Source organism: Carlito syrichta, unplaced genomic scaffold, assembly GCF_000164805.1.
Source record: "Carlito syrichta isolate Samal-C Ts95f unplaced genomic scaffold, Tarsius_syrichta-2.0.1 Scaffold298254, whole genome shotgun sequence".
Lineage (NCBI taxonomy): Eukaryota > Metazoa > Chordata > Mammalia > Primates > Tarsiidae > Carlito > Carlito syrichta.
Genome location: NW_007242350.1, coordinates 586,296 through 607,825, shown reverse-complemented (window position 1 = coordinate 607,825; position 21,530 = coordinate 586,296).

Here is a 21,530-nt window from a genome sequence, read left to right as displayed (position 1 = left end):
AATTCCAGTTTGTCCCAAAATAAGTGGTTGAAATATTTAAGTTGTCAGAATTTATGAAGAAATGGGTGACCACTAGAATTAAACATGGATATATTAAGATCAATTTGTGTCATACTGAACTTATTCCCTTTTATGAACGTATAAATAGATTGGAAAATACATCTAGCAGGATAACCTTATAAAAGGTGTCACATTGCCTTGGCCCATTTGGGCTTCTGTAACAAAATACTATAATATACTGGTTGGCTTATAAACAACAGAAATATATTTCTCACAGTTCTGGAAGCTAGAAAGTTCGAGATCAAGGCACCAGCAGACCCAGTGTTTGGTAAGGGCCTATTTCTTCATTCATAGGTGGCAACTTGTTGCTGCCTTCTCACATGGCAGAAGGGTCCTCTTTCATAAGGGCACTAATCCCATTCACAAGGGCTCAGCCTCATGACCTAATCACTTCCCAAAGGCATTACCTCCTAATATCATCACCATGAGGGAGGAATTTTAACATCTAAATTTGCAGAGATATGTATATATTCAGCCCATAGCATAGAACTTATTGAATTCTACTTATTCATGAAAGCAAGATTATAGCCATTGCTGTGAGAATCCAGAAAGTTAAACAATGCGGAGTCTTTGATTACAAGTTTATAAAGTATTAGACAAGTTGAGAAGGATCTTCCCTGACTGCTGCTTCTTTTGGGGTTACTCATATATAAGCAAACAATGTTATCCTCCAAAGATGCAAGGCCTGGTACTCTCCTAACAGTTGGGAATATCCTAACCTTGGTTTTTCCCTTCCTTGCATGCTATTATCAGTGCGAAGGAAGAGCTGATTGTCTTTCATCCTTGACATATGAGAGGAAGACTCCAGAACTGACATCCATAGCTAATGCAGTCTGTTAGCACACTCTGAGGGTCATGTTTATGTGTCCCCACATTTTTAGGGCAAAGGAAGGTGGTGAGGAGCCTAGCATGACAATCAATATCAAAATTGCAACTCCATGATAAGAAACGCTGTCAACATGGTAATGACTTGTTTAAACATTTATTAAATCACTTCACAACAAATAGTAACACATGAAGTGTTATCCTCACATTTCACAGCGACATCACTTCTAAGCAGAAAAAATGCTAGCCAAACTGTTTTAAAAATCTTCATCAAGATATTATTTAGTTAATGCTGAAGGGTTTAATTTTTCCTGTTAGTTCACAAAAAAACCTTCTTATAAACAAATTTGGCAACCAAATACAAGCACAGGAGTATTATTACTGCTGAAAACATAAATGTCTATAATCAGAAAATACATTATAGCTCTCACAATGCAGTAATTTTCACCCTCTTCTGTACACTTTTCAGACCTTCTCCATTTTAGTTCAATTTTCAGTGATCATGATTATTACAAAGTTACTATTAATAACAGAATAACAAGTTATAAAATTTTGTGAACTTTATATTCAACCAACATTCCTCTTTCTCTCTATATATATTATATCAGAAAATAGGGTTGCCATATACTTATATTTATTCACATATATTTCTGGAGTAGGTCAAAGAAAATTATTGATAATGTAATATTTTTGCATCTATTCATTACTTGGGCCATTTATCTCTGTATTAGTTGTGATATATGTTAGGATATTCATACAAGAGGCTATGAAATTCAGTATTGTTTTTTAAGATATCAAGGTCAAGTTTCGGCTATTGAAACAAGAGGCCATGACATTCAGTGATTTACAAAGCACCAAGGTAGGTAGTTCATGGCTGCTGTACTAGCTCTAGGGAGGTAGAGACCCACAATCCTTTAATTCCACTTCACCACCCACCAGGACATCACCTGTGTGTGACTGAAGATACCTTAGCACTATGTCCCTGAATCTTCACTTTGGATGAGAACAGTGGGGGGGAGATGTAAAACAAAGCACACAGCTTTCTTAAAAACACTGCTTGCAAGTTGTTCACATTATTTCTCTTTAGTCACATAACCACAGGAAGAGAAACTGGGAAGCATTGCCTTGATTTGGGGCAAATATGTGTCCAACTAATTTGAAGGAGCTATTACTAAAGAAAAAGAAGAAAGAGATATTGAAGAGATCTACAAGTTTCTGTCACACTGTTTGGACTATTTTAACACTTAGACAAACACAGTCTCACTGTTATTATTTCACAAGAAGTGAAAAATGCTTTGTCTTCTATTAACCAAAACACCTGATCATGAAATTGGTAGAGCAGCTCGTCCCCAGAGACAGTGAATAGCCTTGTGTTTCAATGTTATGACAGATTATTCTCAGGGTGACATGTGCTCATTTCAGATCCAAAAAGGTTTAACTGAACAGACTCTGGGTTTACAAAAGCCTGGATATCAGCTTTGCCCACCATTAATGCTGTAAAAAATAGGAGTGTACTTCAAAAGGGGCATGATTGTATGCTGAAGTTACTTTCAGGAGAAGAGAATTTCCTTTCCTTCCCTTTGTCTGGCTTTGCATACATCACATAAGCTGAGATAGATGTTGATATGAACTCATCTTTTTCTCTGGACACTGATTTCGTGGTAGACTTAAGATCGTGTACCCAGTGAGTGACAGGTGGGACAGCATCTACACGAAGTTGCTGCCAACACAGTACCCTGCATCAAGAGAAAAACCATGAGAATGCTCATAGGTTATTGCATTGATTCCTCAAACAATCCAGTGGGGGTTGGAGAAAGAAGAAAGAAAAATCCAGTGAGCCAGCAAAGGTTTGTATTCACAACAAAAGCTTATACTTCTCAGAAATATAAGCTCCTTGAGGATGGGAATTTTTTTTAAGTTTCATCTATTGTCATTTCTGTCACATAGTAGATACTAAATGAATATGTATGGAATGAATGAACAATCTAGTCTCATACAACAACCCATCTCTGCCTGAAACCAAATTCTGTAAACCCTTTTCTTATACTGGCTGTCCTTGTAGCTGTTCTCCAGTGGCAGCAGGATGCAGGAGTGGCTTCCCTGGGGTCCCCTCAGTAGCTAGAGTACAGCTGGTCCCCATTCTCCATAGACACAGCATGGAGCCATTCAAACACAAATGTATACCATCAGTTCAGTTTCTCTCTTGAGAACATTTTCCTTATACTGTCTTATGATGTTTTATTTTCCATGTACCTTCTTGCCCTCTTCCTAACCATTTCCACCTCTCTTTAGAAATCATAATCAGTCTGGTCTTTCTTTCTCACTTACCACACTGATAAATAAAATTTCTTCCGAAATAATGAATAACTCAACACTTTAAAATTCTCTAGACAATTCAGCAGTCACCTAACCGCATATTGTATCCTAACTACCTAACAGTAAAATTCCCAATTCACCAGAGAAGCTCATGATGAATTAGAAAAAGCAAGTTGTGCAAGCACGGTAGAGTTAACTCTATTCAGAAAGGAAAGTGAAAAAGATAGGGACAAAATGGGAACAGACAAGGACTGTACATGGATACTGTTGTAGTGGCAATAAATTTGCAAAATTATTGAGTATATCACACAATCCATGGTACACATAATTAAGCTGTGGCCTTGTATTTTAAGTTAGGTTATTCAGTGTTATGCAACTGATATCTTAGAACATAGAACTAGTCCCATGTTCTTTGAGTTCAAATGTTTTGTTCCTGTCAATACATTGTGTTACTTCTACAAAGATTAACATAAATTCAAAAATTATAAAAGAGCCTTATATCCTCTGATAGATCATTATATCCACTGACTATAATGGTGGTTTAAAACCATAGTATTGTAGCTTAGTGATTTATCTTGATCAATTGAGAGCCATGTTGGATGTAATCTAATAGTAATAAGGTTCCATAGTTTAGGGATGGTTACTTTTCCTATAATTTAGAGCAGATATCCTTGTCACACACAATCATTCATTTGCATTCCAATATGTCCTTTTGGGTGGACACAAAATAGTGTAACAATAGGTCAGCATTTGCACCACACCCTGACTCTACCTATGAGAGTGTATCTCAAAGCAGTATAGCATTTTTACATATATGACATGTGTGTCTTTGGGTCTAAATAAAAAGTCTGGGCTTTAAAATTTTCCTTTCTTTTTCTCTTCCCTGATTGCAGGCAACACCAGCCATAATGCATATTTGTGTCATTGAGTCTGAAGTGGGACCGAAGAAGATTTGAAGTTTGAGGATATCTAGGACTACCACTGGACAAAAGACTAAATGTAATCATCTCTGTATATAAATAACAGCATATTCCCTTTGGTCACATCCACCATTATGACAAAGGAGCATGAAAAGCTGAAAAACAATTCCAAAAATGGAACTCACTCTCCATTAGCCAGCATAAATTCCATTTCTCTGAGATCTTCCATGTCTACATAGGCAATTTAAACAGATTGCTCCTTTCTCCAGAGTTCTGCACACACATTCAGAATTCAAACAGTTATTGCTTTTGTAATTATTTATTATACTTTTGTCTTTCCCCAAAACCTAAAAGCTTCTTGAGGGAAGGAAAAATGTTTTATTCATTTTTATACATCTGTAATAGGTACTTATAAAATGTCTGTTTAACAAAAGTTGATGATTAGTATTGGAAAGTAGAACTTATGTTTTCAAAAAAGCAATAGGAATTTCTTAACCTGTGAAATTCTCACAATAAAAGTATTTAATGTCCTTCAAGGCAGATACAGATAGTGATTAAACTGTTGCCTCCACCAGAAAAAAGAACAATTCTATCAAAGTGATGCTTATCCTACACTTTGTGGCAGGTTAAAGGTTCTCAAAGAGACACAGAGTTAAATGGCAAACTGTGAGTCTGCATGCACTCTTATATAAGCTGCCTTTCCTCTCTCTTCTAGTGAGGAAAGTTTCTTGTGCAGGATGGAATTCTGGGAGATACGATGACTTGGTAGTAATGATGCTGGTAGACAACAAGGTATGTGGGGCAAAGGAAACTCAAAAGCCAAGTCATTGGCCAAGTAATCTAGGACACAAAGGACAACCTGATAATCAAGCCTAGATTAGAAATGAGATTCAAAAACAAAGATTAAGCGTGACACCCCATGTGACATCTTGAGAATCTAGGCAGAATAAAACTCTACAGAATATTATGCCAGGTTGAATATAAATTTGTAAAAATTTATTTATAGAAAATATAGGATAAGAATAGTGAAGAAGAACATAACATCAGTCAATAACAAATACAGAAGTTTTTCAAGCCTCTCTCTTAATGGTCTAGATGAGTTTTGCTGATTATTTTTGCTGTACAAGCTTTTACTCAACAATAATGGATTCTTATAAATATCTAGTTCCTATTTTTATGAACTTCTAGTCTTCTAGATTATTTAATTGGTGTTCAAAATAAAACCCTAATGTTACAGAACTTTTATTTTCCAACTCTGGTACTTAAACAAAAGTCACCTCATCATATTGCATATGTTATGAGATTCAGTTTTCTAAATATTAAATCATAGCATTTGGTTTAGCTTCTCTCATCTTATGAATATAATCTGGATCATATTATAGTTGTTTTTATATATTCTTTTTCTCCCTTCAGTGCACTGCTGCCAGAGCTCAGTTGTAAGCTTCCTATGGGCAGTATCTATAAACAGGCTCCGATTTCCTGGCATCATTATGGTCTTCATGGCATTTATCTGTAAGGCCTCAAACTGTGTTCTTTGAACTGTGTGCAGTCCTTATTTCTAATGATCTCTCTAGTTCTTCCATGGAAATAACTTCATTAGTTTTATTCTTGAATTAGGTTGTCTACAACAAGAAATTTTCTAGTATCTTTCATTTATTTATTTATGGAATAGATATTTATTGAATGCCTTTTTTGTTTTAGGACTAAATTCTGAAGAAACAGTAATAAACTTCAAAACAATTCCTGTTTATATGAATTTCATACCTACTAGTGGTAAAAGTTTTTTTAAATAAATGTTTATGATGTTGACAAGCATTATAAATTTTAAAACTGTCATGAGGAGGTCTATTACAGGAACCTCTAACTCCCAGGGTATGGACCAGTGTCAGTCCGTGGTGTGTTAGAAATCAACCGCACAGCAGGAGGTGAGAGGCAGGTGACCAGAGCTCCATTAGATTCTCACAGGAGCAGGAACCCTATTGTGAACTGTACATGCAAGGGATCTAGGTTGCATGCTTCTTATGAGACTCTAATGCCTCTCCCCATCCATGGAAAAATTGTCCTCTGTGAAACTGGGTCCTGATGCCAAAAAGGTTGGGGACCACTCAGGTATTATGTAGAGTGTGGTCAAGGAAGGTCTCACTGACAAAGTGACATTCCCAGAAAATAAAAACCGTGTGGAAATGAGTCATGTGGGTATTCAGTAAAAATAAATAAATAAAATATATAAATCAAGGTTAAAAAAACCTGAGTAAAGGCTATGAGGCAAAAGACTACTTGATGTACTCAAAAAACAACAGTGTGGAGCAGAATAAATAAGGGGTAGACTAATGGAAAATAAAGTTTGTGAGTGAGCTGGCACGTGCCAGTTCCTGTGGGGCTTCAAAAGAACAAGAATATTCATAAGAATAAGAATTTGTGTCCCTCCAAAATTCATATATTAGAATTTAAACTCCCATGTTATTGTATTAAGGGGTGAGGCCTTAGGTCACAAGGGTGGACTCCTCATGATTGGGATTCGTGTATTTATAGAAGAACTAAAAGGAACTAGGTAGACCCTTTTGCCCCATCCACTTTTCAACTGTGTGAAGACACAGCAACAAGGTGCTATCTTCAAAGCAGAGAGAAATCCTCATCAGAACACCTGCTGGCAACTTGATCTTGAATTTCCCAACCTCCAGAACTACGAAAAATAAATTTCTATTATGATACATTATTCATTCCAATGTATTGTATTATAGCAACAGAAACAGACTAACAATAGAACTTTGGTTTTTAATCTGAGTCTCATGGAAAACTACTTGAGGATTTTACACAGAGGATTTACATAGCTGCTATATTGAGAACCATTCAGCAAAAATTAAAGTAAAATAAAATAACTCAATAGAAAGCTTCAGCAGCAGACTAAATCAAGCAAAGGAAAGAATCAATGAAAAAGAAACAAACAAGGGAAATGAAAGTATACACAAATCAAAAGGCAAAAATGGGAAAAGCAGGTGGGAGGTTATAGGAATAAACCAGGCAAGAGATTATGTTGGTTTTGATAAGAGTGATAGTAGTGAAGGAAGTGAGAGGTGGTCAAATTCTAGATTTTTACTATGTATTTAAAGTAGAGTCAACAGAAACTCCATACAAATTGTTTTCCATGTGTGTAAGAAAGAAACCAAACATGTTGACTGGAAGAGTAACAAGGATGAAGTTCTACAAGCCTTGAGACTAAATCATATAGCTAAGGGAAAGAGTTGTGGCTGACGGAGAAATAAATAAATAGAGTGTAGGAGATTTCAAGCACTCTGATCTTTAGCAGTGGTCAGAGAGGTATAAGTGGAATTGAGAGAGAGATGTTCTTGAAGTCATGTAAAGACATTATTCTAAAAAGGAGTGCTTGCATCAAATGAGATGAGGACTGAGGATGTATGGATTTAACAAAATGGCAAAAATTGGTAAACTCAAACAAAAGCTACTTTTGCTTCAGTGATTGAGCTAAAATCCTATTGCTATGGGAACAGGAGAAAATAGGAAGAGAGAACCTAGATACAGTGGGTATTGGTAATTATTTTAAAGGTTTATGTTATAAAGAAAAAGAGAAATGGAGAAGAAATTGGACAGGGATATGCCATCAAAAAAAAGGATTATTTTCTTTTTTTTAGTGGAAGAAATTATAGCACTGGAGATGACCCAGTGAAGAGGGAAAATGTAGTAATACAACAAAGACAGGGACAAATTACTTAATGAGGAACTTGGATCTAATGAGTATGGGAGGGGTTGTATATGCATAGGAGCAAAGTCAGCTGATTCACATCAAGAGGAGAGAAGGTCAAGTATATGGCTCTTCATGCAGATAGAGTGGAAGATGTGGTGATGGGACACTGGGAACAACCTTTCCAGATTGCTTCTCTAATTTCAGTGAAATATATGTCAAGATTGTTAAAGAGATTGAGAATGAGGAAAGGATTGAGGCTTGAGAAGAGGGTGGAAGCGTTCAGAAAAATAAAACAGACTACGAAAACATTTCTGCCAGACAGCACTACAAATCCAGTTGAAATGGTCACGAATTTAAAGTGAAATGAGTTAGCATGCATTTTCCTCCAGGCAATTTACCTGCTAAGATGTAGACACAAAGTAGGCAGAGTTTAAATACTACTCTGTTATCTATGGGCTGTGTGATCCTGAAGGACTTAACTTCTCCAAGCTTCTATTTTCTAATTTATTTTTACAGGTGTGTAGTAAATCTCAAATGAGATAATATATGTATACTGTAGTGATTAAGAGCTCAAATACTGGAATTAGTGTGATTGGTTCTAAATCCTGATACCTATGTTAGTAGAAGACGGACAAGGGAAATGAGGGCATATGCAAAGTAACATCTATAATTGCAAATCATGGACTCTAAGCTGTTTGAAAGGAAAAATGAGAATATGAAATGGGACAAGAGAGGACAGTGAAGACATGATTGGATCCCTGGGGTTTGTTTGCTTATGCTTGGAGTCAGGTTATCAGCTACAAAGATAGAAGGTGATAACTAAGTAGAATACTTAAAACTAAGATTATGGAAGGAATGCAGTAATTGATATGACCTTGGAAGTGTATGGATAGTATTATGGTAGGATTATGAAAGGCAGGGAAGTGTTAAGGAGGAATGTGAGAATAAGAAGCAAGGAAGATACAAGCTTGCCTTGAAGTTTAGTAGTACAAGAGGTGTGAGAGAAAAAAAAATAGCCCCCACTTGAGTTCAGAGCACATTTGAACAGCCTATCTTCCTAAGACTCATGTTTCTAGGTCATAAAGTAGTCAAAAAATTCTGCCACACTGTATAGGGAAGCACCCTGCACTGTTACTCATCTTCCATATTATAGCATTGCATGACATCTCTAGAAGAAGCTGTTGCAAATAAAATATCAACACATTTAATAATGGGGTCAAAAAGTGTGGAAATACTGTGTTGGGGCAACCTCAGAAAAATATTCAGAGTAGTCACCTCAGTACATAACCAAAATGTCAACATTAATGATAGGCTAAATATGAAATATTATTTGCTTTTAAAAAGCCGCTTTTAAATAGCTTTATTTTCCTGATCTTTTCCAGTTGTGATTTTTTTTTTATATTGATGTCGGAAGCATTTGTGGGAAAGCTTGTAGATATCATTTTCTCTGTGTTATAGAGTATGTGTGAATATATATATATATATATATATATACTCTTATTATACATAGTCCTATAATATATATTCTATATATACACACACATTACTATAATTAGTAGTTAGTAGCTATTACAAGAATACATATAAAATATAGATTATAGAAATATATATATTCCTATATATAGGAATAGTTCTAGAATATATATATAATAGGAATACATATATCCTATTATATATTTATGTGCGTGTGTATATACATGCACTATTTATTTAATATCTGATTTTTGATGCAAAATCTATGAACTATGAATAATAATTTTTAAAAATGAGAATGAATGCAAAAATCCATTATGAACCAATTATCATAATTTTAAATAAAGACAAGATGAGATTCACCACTTGCAAGATTCTGCTTCACTCACTTTACCTTAATCCCAGGTCTGATTTCAATAAAAATTTATTTATAAAAACAGGTTGCTTGCCTGCAAGCCATATCATGCCCATTTTATTTTTTTCAAAATATTGCATTAAAATATTATTTAATTTGATTACTGACTTTCTCACATACCCTTAAATTTTATACCTGAGGCATGAACCTCACTCACATCATGCTATTCCCAGTCTGTCAAAAACTTCTGAAGAGCAGCATCAGCAAGATGGCAGAATAGGAGTTCACAGCCTTTACATCTCTACAGAAACATTGATTTTGACAACTATTCAAAACAGAAATACTTCTGTGAAGACCAGGGGGCCTGGTGAAGAAATTTCAGTACCCCACTGAAGCAAATAATCTGACACTAGACATGTCAAGTAGGGTAGGGAGGACAATTTCACTTTACCTGTGTCATCTGTAACTCAAGGTGTCACAGCTCAGGGTCGAGAGAAATCCCCTTGGTCTGTGACTTCTCCTATAAGGGAAAGTAAAAACAGCATGAGCACCCAGCTTCCCCAGCCTTACAGAGTGTTGCCCAAGAGAACAACTTCTGCCTTGTCTCGCTCAGATCACTGAGGGGATCAGCACAACTGAATAGACTGAGACTAATGCCCGAAGTAAGGCAAAGGGGTAGGTAGAGTTCACAGAAACTATCACACAGATCTCAAAAACTAGCCAAAGATCCTGGTAACTGACTCACAAGCTTTACCAAAATGGCTACCACAAATTCCATGGGATATTTCACCTGCAACCACCACGCCCCACAACTTGCCAATGTACACCCTCAGCTCTTTGTACAGATTGTGCATGCAAGTTTCCACAGAGGATATTGGCAAATCCTTGCAGATAATTCAACTCCACAAGATTGAGAGAAATTGTACAACCATGAACACTTAAGGAGATTTTCTTGGGAAAAATAAATGGGAAGCTTTCAGCACCCATCCTGACTTTGTGGGAACAAGAAAAAGCACACAGTTGTAACACTCCCTGCTTCAAAAAAAGGAAAAATAAGAACAGGACAGGCACATTCATAGAAAATGCCCTGAGAGACCTCCTAAATCTCTAGCTTAATGAACTGGTGAAGATCTTTGTCTTTCAAAGTCAGTCAATAGAGTGGAGAAAGTGACTGCTTCTTCACATGCAAAGAGTACAATGCAAGACTTTAAGGAAAATGAAGAATTGAGGAAACATAACACCACCAAAAAAACAAACTAACTCAAGCTACAGTGCTAATCCCAAAGAAATGGGAATATGAATTTCATGACAAAGAATTAAAAATAATCCTCTTAAAGGAACTCAGTAGACTACAAAAGAAAATAGATAATATCGATGATATTAGGAAAAAAATATATAAACAAAATCAGGAGTTTCATAGGTGAGAGAAACCATAAAAAAAGAACCAAACAGAAATTCTGGGACTGAAGAGTACAGTGACTGAACTAAAACATTACTGAAGAGTTTCAACAGCAGACTCAATCAAGCAAAAGAAAGAATTTGTAATCTCAAAAACAAATCATTTCATCTTATTTTGTTTTGTTTTGTTTTGTTTTAAAGAGGTGGGGTACAATTCAGTATTAGGCATGTAAGTGGTCATTGTACAGGTGAAGTTTGGGCCTGAGTGGTCCTAACTTCACCTGCTTGATCAGGTACCCTTATTGATGTTATGTGTCCTCCCCATCCCCTGGCAGAGTCCTGCTACTGCCAATTCCTTTCAGGTAGTACAATGATAAATGTTCATGGACCATTTATGAGTGAGAACATGTGGTACTCAGTCCTTTGTTTCTGTGATAGATCACTGAGTATGATAGACTCCAAATCTATCCAAGTTACTGTGAAGTTCATAATTTTGTCCTTCTTTATGGCTGCATAACATTTCATCATATATACGTACCAGTCTACTTTCAATGGGCAGCACAGTTGGTTCCATGTTTTTGCTATTGTGAATAGTGCTGTAAACATGTACAGGTATCTTTTTTGTAGAATGATTTGAGTTCCTCTGGGTGTATTCCCATAAAGGGGATTGCTAGGTCATATAGAAGACTGATTTTTAGATCTTTTGGAAATCGACATACTGTTTTCCACAGAGGTAGTATTAGTTCATACTCCCACAAACAGCGTAGAAGCATTCCCCTTTCTCCACATTGTCTCCAGTATCTGTTGTTTTTTGACTTATTAAAGATGGCCATCCTGACTGGAGTAAGGTGGTATTTCAGTGTGGTTTTGATTTGCATTTCCTTGATGATTAGTGAGGCTAAACATTTTTTCATGTATCTGTTGGCTGCTTGTAAGTCTTTATTTTATTTTATTTCATTTTACTTTATTTTATTTTGAGTTGGAGTCTCATTCTGTCACCCAGGCAGGAGTGCAGTAGCACACATGCTCATGGCCACCCCAGAGTCAACCTGCTGGGCTTAGGCGATCCTTCCGCCTTGGCCTTCCAAATAGCCAGAACTACAGATGTGCGCTACTATGCCAGGTTAATTTTTGACTTGTAGAGAGGAGGTCTTGCCAAGTTGCTCAAGCTGGTCTCAAACCCACAGGTTCAGGCAATCCACTCACTTCGATTACAGACTGAGCCACCAAGCCTGGCCTGTAAGTCTTATTTTGAGAAGTGTCTATTCACATCTTTTTCCCACTTTAAAAATATTTGCCAACTGCATATCTGACAAAGGCCTAATATCCAGGATCTACAAGGAACTCAAACATGCTGAAAAGAAAAAAAAGACAGATTATTTTAAATTACCCAGTCAGAAGGACAAAAAGAAAAACAAAATAATGAAATTAGTGAAGAAAGACCATGTGAATTCTGGAATAACATCGGGTAAAATAATATGGGATTCCAGAAAAAGCAGATAAAGAGGAAAAATAATGGCAGAAAACTTTCCAAATCTAGGGAGAGAAATGAAAATTCAGGTTCATGAAACCCAAAGAACCCCAAATAGACTGGCTATCAAGAAATCTTCACCAAAACACATAATCAAATTGTCAAAAGTTAAAAAGAAAGACAGAATTTTGAAAGAAGTATGAGAAAAGCAACTTGTCACATACAAGAGATCCTCTATAGACCATTAGCATATTTCTCAACAGTAGATTTCTCACAGACCAGGCGAGTGGACTGATATATTCAAAATGCTGAAAAGACAGTCCAAACTGACAAGGCTATCCTTCCAAAATGAAGGAGTAATAAAGAGTTTTCCAGACAAAAGCTGAGGGAGTTAATCACCATAAACTTGCCTTGCAATAAATGCGAGAAGGAGTTCTTCAGATTGAAAGAACAGAACACTAAAAACCAACATGAAAACTTATGAAAGTGTAAAACTTACTGGTAATGATAAATATACAGTCAAATTCAGAATACCTAATATTGTCAGGGTGACAAGTAAATCCCTTTTAACTCTACCATGAAAGTTAAAAGACAAAAGTATTAAAAAGTGGCTCAGCCTGTAATCCCACACTTTGGGAGGCTGAGGTGAGTAGATTGCCTGAGCCCACGGGTTTGAGACCCTCCTGGGCAACTTGGCAAGACCTCATCACTACAATAAATCAAAAATTAGCCAGGCGTGGTATTGCGCGCCTGTAGTTCCAGCTACTTGGAAGGCTGAGACGGTAGGTCAGCAGGTCGAGGCTGTGGTGGCCGGGAGCGGCCACTGCACTCTAGTCTGGGTGACAGAGTGAGACTCCAACTCAAAAACAATAATAAAAATAAAATAAAATAAAATACAACCAGAAACCAACAACAAATGGAATACTTAACAATTCACAATATACAGAAATTAAACACCACACTCTTGAATAATTAATGGGTCAAGGTAAAAATCAAAAGAAAAATCAAAATATACCTTGAAACAAAAATGAAAACAGAACATACCAAAACATATAGAATGCAGTGCAGGCATTTCTAAAAGGAAAGTGTATATCAATAAGTTCCTACATTCAGAAAAATGAAAAATCTCAAACAGCCTAACACCTCCAGTATCTTGAAAAAGAATAAATTAAGCCCTAAATTAGCAGAAGGAAGGAAATAATAAAGATCAGAGCAGAAGTAAATGAAACAGAAGCCAAAAAAAGTGCAGAAAGGCTCAATAAAGTCGGAGTTTTTTTTTGAGAAGATAAACAAAATTGACAAATATTTAGCCAGACTAAGAAAAAAAAAAGACAGACAAAATTATAAGTGAAAAAGGAGACATTACAACTAATATCATAGAAATGCAAAGAATCATAAGACTGCCATGAGAAACTACACATCAGCAAATTGGATAACCTAGAAGACATGGATACTTTTCTAGAAACATACAACTTACCAAGACTGAATCATTAAAAAACAGAAAATCTGAACAGAACAATAATTAGTAAAGAATTGAATCAGTAATCAAAACTTGCCAATAAAAAAAATCTAGGATCATATGGCTTCGTGGGTGAATACTATAACATATTTAAAGAAGAATTGATTCTAATTCTTTTAAAACTCTTCCAAGAAGTTGAAGAGGAGGGAACACTTGTAAACTCATTTCACAAAGCTTCCAGCATTACCCTGACACCAAAGTCAGACAAGGATTGATGAAGGAAAAAAAAAAAAAGCTATTGGCCAATATCCCTGATGAACATAGAAGCAAAATCCTCAACAATATACAAGTAAGCTGAATTTAACAGCATGTACCATGATCAAGTGGGGATTCATCCATGGGATGTAAGATTCTACACCATACAAATCATTAAATATGATATACCACATTAACAAAATAAAGGATGAAATATATAATTATCTCATATGCAGAAAAAGCTTTTGGCAAAATTCAACACTCTTTCATGATAAAAACTCTCAACTAATTAGGTATAGAAGGAATGGACCTCGACATGATAAAGATCACGAATAACAAGCTCACATCTTTTTTTTTTTTTTTTTTTAATTGGAGTCTCACTCTGTCGCCCAGACTGGAGTGCAGTGGCCACTTCTGGCCACCGCAGCCTCGACCTTCTGGGCTCTGACAATCCTTCCGCCTCAGCCTTCCAAGTAGCCGGAATTACAGGCGCACGCTACCACGCCCGGCTAATATTTTGATTTATTGTAGAGATGAGGTCTCGCCTGCCCAGGCAGGTCTCGAACCCTCGGGCTCGGGCAATCCACTCACCTCAGACTCCCAAGGGCGCAGGATTACAGGCTGAGCCACGGAGCCCGGCTACCAAGCTCACATCTTAATTGTGAAAAGCTGAAAACTTTTCCTCTAAGATCAGAAACAGGAACTATGTCTACTTTCATCATTTTTATTCAGCATAATAACAGAAGTCCTAACCAGAAGAACTAGGTAAGAAAAAGAAATAAAAGCATCCAAACTGGAAATAAATAAATAAAATTGTCTCTGAAGCTGACATGATCTAATATAGAGAAAAGTTTAAAGTCTCCACCAAAAATCTGTTAGACTGAATAAATGAATTCAGTAAATTTGCAAAATACAAAATCAACATGGAAAAGTCAGTTGTGTTTCAATACACTAATAAATAATGAACTATCTGAAACAGAAATTAATAAAAGTCTTGTTTATAATAGCACCAAAAGAATAAGATACTAAGGAATAAATTTAACCAGGAAGGTAAAAGATCTATATACATTGAAAACTCTAAACCTTGATGAATGAAATTGAAGACACAGATAAATGGAAAACTACCCTGTGTCCAAGGGCTGGAAGAATTAGTATTGTTAAAGTGCCTATACTACCCAAAACAATCTATAGATAATCTCTATCAAAATCTAATGGACTTTTTTTTCACAGAAATAGAAAAAGCAATTCAAAAATTAACACGGAATCACAAAAGACCCTGAGTCAATGAAGTCTTGAATAAAAAGAACAAACCTGAATGTGTCATACTTCATGACTTCAAAATATAATACAAAGCTATAGTAAGCAGAACCATGGGGTACTGGCATAAAATCAGACACACAGACTACATAAACTAACAGACCTATAGACTAGAGAGCCCAAAAATAAATCCATCCATATATGGTCAACTAATCTTCAACAATGATGCCAACAATACACAATGGGAAAAATATAATCTCTACAATAAATGTTGTTGGGAAAACTGCATATCTATAAGCAAAAGAATGTAATTGAACCTTTTATTACACCATGCACAAAAATAAACTCAAATGGATTAAGAACTTAAAGATAAGACTTGAAATTATAAAACTTTTCAAATAAAACATATGGAAATGTTCCTTGACATTGGCCTTGGAAATGATTTTTCAGACATAGTAATAAAAGCATATGAATACAGTACTACAGGCATAACACCAAAAGCCAAATAAACAAGTGAGATTGCATGGATCTGAAAAGCTTCTGCATAGCAAAGGAAACAATCAACAAAATGAAAAAAAAACTTTGAAATATGAGAAAATATTTGTGAACCATTTATCTGCTAAGCAGTTAATATCCAAAATATATAAGAAAAATAGAAAAAGAAAAACAATCCAATTTAAAAATAAAGGATCTACGTAGACATTTTTCCAAAGAAGATAGGCAAACAATAAAGTATTACACAAATAAGTTTTTGTCTCTGAGTTATTTCACTAAGGATAATGGCCTCCAGGTCCATATGTATATCTGCAAAAGACACAGTTTCATTCTTTTTTATGGCACATAGTATTCCATGATGTATATATACCACATTTTCTTTATCCATTTATATATGAATGAACTCTTCAGTTGATTTCATGACTTTGTTATTATGATTAATGCTGTGATAAATATGTTCTTACTTATAAGTGGGAGCTAAACAATGGGCACACATGAACACACTGATGGAAATAATAGACTCTGGGGACTCCAAAATAAGGGAGGATGGGAAGTGTGGAGGTTCCTCAAAAAATTATAAATAGAACTACCATATGACCCAACAATCCTACTTCTGAGTATTTATTCAAAGGAATTGAAGTTAGGATCTTGAGGTGATATATGCACTCCTATGTTCGTCACAGCATTTTTCACTATACCCAAGATATAAAAAATAAGCAATTTTCATCAAGGGAAGAATGGATATAGAAAATGTGGTATACAGATTATGTTGGGGGAGAGGGAGGAAGGGAGGGAAAGAAGGAGAGAGAGAGTGAGAGTGAGAGAGAGAGAGAGAGAGAGAGAGAGAGAGAGAGAAAAGAGAGAGAGAGAGAGAGAGAGAGAGAGAGAGAGAAAAGAATATTATTCCAAGTAGAAAATTCTGTCATTTAGAACAACATGGATGGATCTAGAGGACATTATGCTAAGTAAAATAAGACAGACACAGAAAGGCAAATACTACATAATCTCAATTATATGTGGAATATAAAACAGTCAAACTCATAAAAGCTGAGAGTACAACGATGGTTATTAAGAGCTGTGTGAAGTGAAATATGGGGAGATGATCAAAGGAAACAAAATTTCAGTTATGCAAAATGAGTAATTTCTGGAGGTCTAATGTATAGCAATACTATACTGTACACTTCAAATTTGCTCACAGGGAAGGTCCTTTTATATACCATTAATTAATTAAAACTATATGAGGTGATAAATAGGTTAATTCGCATGATCATGGTGATTCTTTCACAATGTATATGTACATCAAATCATCACGTTGTACATCTTTTTTAAAGACTCTGAAAATAAATGGTTACTGTATATCTCCTTGCACGCTCCACAAACCCTGGCTTACTTCACGGAGACACAAGCACTTAACACAAATTTACCCACCTTGAAGTAAAGAGCAGTTCCTTATTCCATTCATTTTGGTACCAAGAGTATTTCTTGGGAGTATTTTGACTCTTTGCATGATAACTGCCCAGTGTGTCTATACAATACCATGTTAGTAAAGTTATCCTGTAGCAAACAGGCAGCACAATAGAGTTGGAAATTATAACCAGTAAATATCAAGATGGTGTTGAAATGATATAAAGCAGTCTTGATAAGATTTCAAAATACTTTTTGAAACAATTTCACATCTGGAATGGCTAAATTGAGGCAATCTTCACAGGAAAGTTAAGTCACCAAGAATAATATGATAATAAACCATTACAACACATAGCAGCTTTATACCAACGATAAGCTAATGGGAGGAGTACAAAAGTCTCAACTCTATCACCATTCCGTCTGGAATAAATACAAACTTATGACAGAACAAATTAAGGAGCGAACGATTTAATACCATAATTAGTAGTGAGAAATGTAAAAATTAGTAATTATTGAAGAAACCGTATGTTTAATGTATTAACTGTAGCTATTAAAACTATATTATATTATTTTGTCAGGTTATGTAATGAGGGAGATTTTTTTTCCCTGAGTGCAAGTTGCTTTCTGAGAGGAAGATTAGATCTGGGGAAGCCTCATTATCTAGGCCATATTGAACTGTACACTAGTTCTGTATAATGGGTTTCACATTAGATTATAAAAAATGTTTTTCAAGTACTTGATGAGATGCCAAATAATAATATTTGGTAACTGATAATTCCATGTCACCAAATAAATCTAGAACCTTTATGCCTAGCAGGATCATGCAAGATTTTAAGAGATAGACCAGGAAAAGTAAGGGTAAACCTCACAGATGCTGGAAGTTCTCTACCAGTCAAGACACACACCCAGGCACAGAGATCCTCAGAATATCAGGTAAATTCCAGAATACTCCCAGGAATACCAGTGTGTGCTAGATGATGCAAGTCCATTAAGAACCCTAGAAATCCTTGAAGAAAACTAGAATATATGTAGACCCACTGAAAATATTTGGGATTTTTCTAACCTCCTGTGGCTTAATACACAAAAAAACCCTCTTAATTATTCATTCATCACAAAATATGAAATGTCCACGTAGTAGCAGGCACTGATGTATGTATGTATATATAGACATACTCCACTTAGGTGGCTTATATTTTATTAGAGAAAAGACTAAATACATACATATAAACACATCACAAATTAAATTAACTCAAAACTGAGAGAAACTGTTAAAGAAATTCACAAGGGGACAAAAAATACTATGGGACTGGGAGTCACCTCAACAAAGCTTCTCTGAAAAGGCAGCATTAGCAGCAATTTGAAAGAAGAGGAACCAACCCTGAAGCAGGGTTGGAAAAAACATCCCAGAGACAACTTCCAGCATATGCAGAAAAATGTCCCAGAGCAGAGAATGAATTTGGCATATTCAAGAAACAGGAAAATTATATCAGAGCTGGAATACTGGAGAGGAAGGTAGCTGTCACACACCAATACCCCAATTTCCCTGAAATTACACAGCATGCAAAATTGGAATAAGATGGTTGTAGAGCTATAGAAATTGAATCATTGTCTTATTAAGGTTCATTCACATGCCATAAAATTCATCTGTGATGAATATCAGTTTAAGTTTTTAATAAATATGTGTATAGTTGTGCAACCATCACCCCATTTTAAACATTTTGATCACCCCAAAAAGTCGCCTCATGTTCTTTGCAGTTGAGCTGTATTTTGATCTTGAGTCCCAGACAACTAGTGATCTGTGTTTCCCTTCATGGTTTTGCTTTTTCTAATACATTTCAAATATATTTAATCATACAACATATAGTTTTAGTGTCTGGCTTCTTTCATTTGGCATACATTTTTGAAGTTACTCTATTGTTTCTTGTTTGAATTTTTATAACTTGTATTGTTCTCCATTAGATGGATATACCACATTCTCTTTATTGCTTTATAACAGTTGATGGGCACTTGTATTGTTTCCAGTTTTGGATGATTACGCATAATGCTGCTATAAACATTAGTGAACAAGTCTTTATATGAACACAAGTTTTGGTTAGGCACCCTAGGAGTGAAATTATTTGTTTGGTCATATGGTAGCTCTATGATTGACATTATAAGAAACTACTGCACTGTTTGAGTCATATGTTTTTAATTCCTTGCTCATAGATCTGTTTTGGAAGATAATAATTATGAGAAAGAATACTTAATGGCATGTATCTAATGTCATCTCTTTCTAACCTGACATTGTAACATCACAGGAAATCTGGAAAAAAGAATAGCAACTATTGCCATTTAGAAAGTTCAAGATCACGGGAACAAAGCGGCCAACTTGTGAAAGGTTCATAAGGGCATTACTGTATATGATTATTTTAAATGGCCCTTTCAGCTCATCCCATTAAAATAGGGTCTGTCATAGAGAAACATCTACTCTAATTTTTGAAGCTAAAGTTTGTGTAAGTCCACCCAGCTTAGAAATGCACCTAGTGGCAACCAGAAATGTAAATTTCCCTCTTCTGTTCATAAGAACTATTTCCATGACATTAAGCCACTTCCACTTGCTCATCATCTACATCTGAACAATAGACTTCTCCTTGTGAGACTTTTATATCTCAGAAATTTGAAAGGTAAATGAAATGCTAAATGGGGCTACTAGTAGAGGGTGGCAAAACCGATGGAGACAATGTGCAATGACTTTCTATATGAGGCAGAAACATGCACAACGCATAAAGAAAAAGGAACTAAAAATATCGGATGTTGTTATAAAGGAAAGCAGAGCCAAAAGCAATTTGTCTGTGCTTCTTGCCCATCTGTGTGGCTCCTCCAGTGAAACAGCCAATGTAGTCAAATCCGATTTGCTTTCCTGTTATAAAAGTTGTGGCTTAACTAGGAGCTATGCTGAAATGTCTAGATAAAGACGTCTTTACATAAATACTGTATATATGTCTATGTTTTACACATATGCTTTCTACATGTGATTTTTGTACACACACCCTGTCTTCCCATCTTCAGGTAACGTGTTAGCCCATGAGAAAGATCTACAGGGAAGCCTTTCTTCTAGAGCTGGGAGAATTGTTCTTCCTCCTAAACTTGACTATAGCACTAGCAAAGCTACAGAGAGTTACCTCCCTGTTCTCATATCAGAAAAGAAGGTTCTCTTCAGTGCAATCAAGGCTGTAATAAATAAACTGAATACTTAAAAAATAACTCTGGGCAGACAGGAGGTATATGTGCTGTGGTCCTTTGTCCATCAACCTGGAGACTAAGAGACTACGTGATTTACCCAGCATTGTCAAGTGCTTCCCATGAGGAACTAAACACGATGTCCAGATAGCCTTTTCTTCAGACTAGTGTTCCCACCAGCTGACCACTCTTGCTGTAAACATTTGCCCCGGCTGTATTTTCCCACTCCTGGATGATTGTCTGCCTGGCAATGAGACGACAGAAGCACTAAGCCAAAATATCCTTATGTGGGCATAGCTGCCTCTTCATGGCAGAGCCAATTTGGATCCCATCCATTGGCAGGGATGTCCCAGAAGCAGCCAATTTTAGTTCAGCCTCTTTAAAACTCTGGATTGTAAACAAACAGTAGGATTTTCCACAGTGGAAGGCAGAATAATGAGAAGAAGGATGCAGAAGAGAGGGGGTAAGTGAGGCTAGCACCTAGTTCGCCAGAGGAATTAAAAATGTAAAAGATGAGCAGGGACTCTAACCGACAAAGTCCTGGGTCTTTTCGATTTCAAACCCATGAACTGCATGTAGTTCTTTCCTTCTTTACTTCCACACTCTTTTAAATTTCCATATCATTCCTTGGTTCCCCCCTCCTTATTTTCTTGGCCTCTCTTGATAACCGAAACGGTAGGTCAAAACTGGGCATGTCTGGTAGACGGCAGCTGGTTAAGCGTTAAGGGGTAGTTGCTGCAATTGCCCGGTTTGCACAGCATTAATGTAGTCATGGATGTCACAAACAAACCTTTCTAGAATAAATGATCTTGAAAAATCATATTTGATTAGACTCAACACAAATTAAGGAAGGTCCAGCCATAGCCCTTGCATGAATGAATGCCTTCTAGAATCAAGCACAGCGTGGAAATGTATGCCTC